The following is a 5,682-nucleotide window of genomic DNA, read 5'->3' as shown; positions in this document are numbered from 1 at the left end:
GTAAGCATTTTACAGGCAACATTACAGGCAGACACATAACATTACTGAATGCAACATGCTGCTTATTAGTGTAACCAAATGAGCTGAAGAAGAAGGGATATGGTTGGGGTGGTGCAGGATAACATTTCACTGATTAGGCGCTACATGTATCATTCCACAGAAGCATGTTGGTCACTGAATAAGATGAATACAGTAACTACCAGTTCTTGTGTTTGGTGATTTTTATGTTTAAAACAATTAAATAATTCAATGGTAATTATGAAGAACCTCTTCTGGCATTTTTATGTCTAAAACACAAAAAAGTGACAGATTAATCAATAAGCCTAATGAAAACAGATGCTAGTGGCAGCCCTATTTTGTATCACTTCTTCAGCTACATATAGTTCCCCCATAAAGTATTAATCTTTTTTTTTAATTAATGTTTGTGATACCATGTAGTGCAGTAAAACCTCATGAGCACCGTTTGAAATTAAGTGTTACCTGTCATTACTCTCCATTGAAGGAGATGTAGATTGTGTGTGTGTGTGTGTGTGTGTGTGTGTGTAAGGGGACAGCTCTGCTGAGCTGTTTTTGTTCATGCTAATGCCTTTACCTGCAGGTGTGTCCAGCGTGTCCTTCGGAGGGATGTCTTCACACCGTTTCAGTGGCAGACAGGCAGCTGGTTCCCATCAGCCCCCCTCACATGGGCCAGACGTCTGCTCTAGACTCAAAAACTCAGATGAGCCATGTTGGACTACATCCTCATCACAGAGGACCATAAATGTGATTCTCACACTGGGTGAAAAGTAGCGTTAATTGGTGACTCGTATGTTTAATGGCCTCACTGGAAGTACGTCTGACAGATAGATGGCAGCTGCAGTTGAAGTGGGCAGGCAGTATGGTCTGCGGTTTCCAACAGGTTCAATAAATGTACAACAGTAGATTAGAAGTATTTCCTATTGAACTTCCCACAGATGATCAATCCCACATTGTGTGGAAAGGATGCTTGAGCACTGCTGTGGTCATTTTTCCAGCCACTACTGTAATTATGTAACTGGTGTTTATCATTAAAAGGCTAAGAAATGCAAGCTAGCTAGTTAACTTGCTCACTATTTAGGTTTCACTCAATACAAGCTTGTTAACGCAAGTGACTTCAAATCCAGCCTTCAGGCATAACCACACTCATGTGTGTGTCATGTGGTGCACTGGAGGCCTTTTCCTGCTAAGCCAGCTGTTGGTGTGCAGGCTCCCTGCACACATGAACGGGAGTCATTTTATTGTATGGATCCTCTACACTTTTTGTTATTGGACCAACTAGATCAAATTCTGATAATAAATAGGATTTCATGGATGATGCTCAGGAAAATGTATACACTTTTTTAAGGCCACTCCTTTTACAACGATTGCGTGTGGGGGAAAAAGCTTTTTTGGCCAGTGTGCGTCACGTGATGAACGCAGAAGTTTCAGTATCCCGTGCAGCCACTACAGCAAAGCGTCACAGCCCAGCTTCTGTGGACTGGTAGTGGACACGTTGACTGTCAAGTGACTTCTGTGGAGTGAAGCGCAGGAACACCAGCGGTGAATGCTGAAAAGATAGAGACAAATAAGAATCTTGCATTTCAGATGTAATCAGTAAGCTGACATCCACAAACAGTGTTTTGCGTCTCTGTTCATCGCTTGGCTTTATGCATTAGCTTGGTCCCATCAGTATCACTCCCATTTATTTTTACCTCTATGTCCTCTACCCTTTGCTCACTAACTAAAGAGAGAAGAATATACTCATAGTAAGCACTAATATCCTGTGGTCTTCTTTTAACATTTGAAGTGCACTCAGTGGCCAGCTCTGCTTTCACTAATGTTGTTTTATATAAAACCAATCTCTATGAAAGCCCTGTGCCTCCCACCCACATGAGCAGTCCTGACCTCCCCTCATGCAGCATGGTGAAAGCGCTCGCCTCACTTTTTTCTTGTCACACCATTTTCCATCTCCTTCGCACATAATCACACACACACTGTTGCGTGACTACATTATATACTGAGTATCCACATGGGCGAGAGTAAGCAAATGAGTCCTATAATGCTCCAATATACGACTGTGATTTCCATGCTGCCAAAAGTCTTGTCACACAGACCAAAATCTTTCACCAGCTTAGATCCCACTCCCCTCATTTTATAGCAGCTGTCTGGGTCTTTCTGTTCTTTGTGTGTTTTACAGTGAGCCAGCGAGAGTGTCTGTATTGAATAATGGCACGGAGTGGCAGGTAAACCTCGGGCCATTTGGCGTGGTGGCTGGAGTCTGGTACGGACAGTTCGCAGGGAACGGGGAGGTAACAGCTCTCCTTTTGGCCTTTTTACTGTCAGCTAAAGTGAGGAAAGGCAGGCCAACACTTGGACGACGCACATGGCATGTATGCACACACAGACACACACGCACAGACACACACAGAACACGTAACACACCTTCCCTTGTCCGTGGCTGTGTTGGGGCAGGTTCCCCATGATACAGCAGTCAGCGAAGACAGATGATAGCCAGTACAGCTTAAAACAATGCAAACCGAGGCTGAGCTTCTACAGAGTTCTTCACTGAGTCACATTGTCACCAGTACTTTTACAGCTTTGACTAACTATTAATTTTTCCTGATGATACCCAGTTTCATGTGTCATGTCATGTGTTTGATGTCATCAGTTAACCTCCTCCCACACACAAATACAACTTAGGCCAGGCAAGGTGTATAAAAAGGGAAATTAGTCGATTAATTGACTTGTTGAGTGTCAAAGCTTTAATCAGCAATGCATTTGTTAATTTAATTTAAGCTTCTCTACTGTAAGGATTGGCTGCTTATCTTTGTTCTGTACCGTTATATATTTAATATGTTAAGTTTTAGACTGCTGGTTGGACAACACAAGACATTTAACCATGTCCCTTTGGGCTTTTTCTCTTTTTTGACATTTAATAGACCAACATTTATTAAATAATCAATAAAATAGTAAAAATATTAATGAAATAAAAATAACTCAGCATTTTGATCATCATGGGACGGTAAAACAAGAACAGTGACATGAAAGCCATGACATATTTCCAAGTGGCTCCTTAAATCATTCATATCACATGTAGTTAACACTTAAAATAATAAGAAATAAAGGCCCGATCAGTCACATGTATCATTAAACCAATAATGACTGGCTGCAAGTGTACACACTAGTAGTATTTTCCCCGGCTTCATCAAATAAAGCCGGTGTAAAGGAGTGTGTTATGCTCTTCCAAAGTTGCTCATCTGCTAAAGTACTCAAGCCCCTTTTGCTCTTCCCTGCAGGAAGGCTAATGACAGACATGTAAGTAGGCAGCGTGACCCGTTCTGCTGCACATGGAGTTTATTTGCTGTGGTTTTAGCTGCAGCTTCTACGCTCAGCCCCCGGGGCACAAATACGTCTGCGGTGCTCCAGCCCAGGGAGCAGCAATCTGACAAGCAGTGCAGACCTAATCCAGGCCAGGTCTGGGGCTGTGTTTGGTATGCATCCCCTAGGTATGGAATAAATACAAGGCCGGTAAGCAGATCTGCTTGCCTGGACGGCCGCGGGGGAGTGGAGGGCTTTCCAACCTTGCGTTACATGCCTTGACGGGATGTCTCTTATCCATATATGTAACCTCATAACATTTTGGGCTTTTCACGAATAAGAACAGCTTTGATCTCCTGTGGAAAGTAATGCAGTTTTAATGTCCAACTTCAAGGGCCATTAGCTGCATTTTTATCAGTTAGCAAGGCTGCTTGGCAAATTTTTGAATGTCAAGTCAGGGGGTGTTGCTAGCCTAAAGGTTAGAGAGGAGGCTTTGTGATTGGAGGGCTGTCAGGTTGAGTTCCTCGCTAGGAGAATGTGGGTGGGGAAAGTGGATGAGTAATACTCTACCCTCCCTACAGCACTTTAGTTGAGTTACCTTTGAGCAAGGCACCGAACCCTTCAGTGGGTAAAAGTAGAAAAATGAGATTATACGAGAAGTTGTTAAACGATACGAATGTGGTACAGTGAACTGCTGGGAAAGGCAGAGCGATCCATTGATGCATAGAAAAAAAGAAGGAAAGTCCGTGTTGCACTTTCTCTGTACTGAGCATTTAAAGTGTGTCTGGAGCTGGTGGCATCCCCCCCCCCATCACCCCTCCGCTCCCACCCTCCCTTCCTCCTTTAACTTGCCACAGGTAGAGGAGACCAGGTGTACCTGTTTAAACTTGCTGTGTAATTTGTGGATTAGCAGCTGCCTCTAATGGCAAAAACCATCAGAGCTTTCCCTCCACCACAGAGGGGAGAGAGGGGGAGGAAGAAAAAAGACGCAGAAGCAGAAAACCAAAGGATAAGGGGTGGAAACCATCACCATAGCCCTTTTTGATTGATCTTAAAGGAGCAATTCAGCTTAGTGGCAACCCCTTTTTCACCCTATCAACATTTCAGTAGTGTCAACGCTTTAAAAGCTCTTCTCTAAATGTATTTGTGTCTTTTCACAGTTACCAGTTTTGAACTTGGAACATTTAAGTTTGTGGTTGTAAACTCAGACTTTAAATGATTAGTTGATCAACAGATTTTAAGAATCGGATATTTGTTTGCTTTGCTGCTATTCTTAGTCTAATGTTTTAAACGGTATGTCAGACCAAAAAAAGCTAACTGAAGCCACCTTGAGCTGTCAAACCCACAATGAGCATTTCTGTTTTTTCAAACAAAGATAAAAGCAAATAACGGATAATGAAAATAATCATTAGTTGCAGCCCTACTCTGACTTTTCTTAAAGCTCCCTTATATCTGATATGAATGCCTCATGTCAGTCACAGTCTATATTGTCATGCCAAATTGTCAATGCACTGTATTTTTATTCTTAACCCTCACAAGTCCAGCTACACAATCATAAAACCATGTTGAGTTGTCTGGTGATGTGAACCTCTCCCGTCTGTACTCTGCATCATAACGGATAGAAACGTGACGTAACTCCCTTTGCCTTTAAGTAATGATTTAATAGGACACAGAATGTCATGAAAAAAATTACCATTACCATTTCTATCTGTTGATATGACCCTCCTCACTGCCTGCTCTGTCACACAAGGTCTTTGTGATTTGCACCAAAAACGATACCTGAGTTTCAAATACCAATATTTGAGCAGTCCTTTTTTATTCCAACTACAAAATGATTCCCTTCAAATTCGAAAGAGGCTTTCAAAGTTTTCAAACGTTATCCAAGTTCTCAAATACTCGTATTTCCTAAATACATAAATTATTGTAAAATTGACAAACTTTTAATTCAACTCTGGAACCATCTAATGAAAGAAGCGAACAAAGTTTCAAATCTGACCAGATATTCAGTGTCAGCTTTCCATTCTTTAAAGTTTTCAATCCTCTGTGCTATGGACATTGTGGTCAGTAACACAAAAGTGTTCAGGTTTGATACCCAACCTGAGGAACATCTATTCCTAAGGATAGCACAGGTTTAGTTTTTGTCATGTGTGAAGTCCCCCTCCTCCCGAGAAACGCTCAACACAGACACTGACACATTCCTGACGGCACAAGGCATAACTTGTTATGGAGGCTGTTCACAGGGCTGTGTTAAGGTGAATCCAGACACACACACTGGGCTGTGTGCACCAAGAGGGACAGCGTTGATTTAGGGCATTACTCAGACGGAGAGAGAGAGAGGGGAAAAGAGGGAGAGTCTCCCCTGACTGC

This window comes from Pempheris klunzingeri, chromosome 1 (genome assembly GCF_042242105.1).
Source record: "Pempheris klunzingeri isolate RE-2024b chromosome 1, fPemKlu1.hap1, whole genome shotgun sequence".
Lineage (NCBI taxonomy): Eukaryota > Metazoa > Chordata > Actinopteri > Acropomatiformes > Pempheridae > Pempheris > Pempheris klunzingeri.
This window is presented reverse-complemented; position numbering follows the sequence as displayed.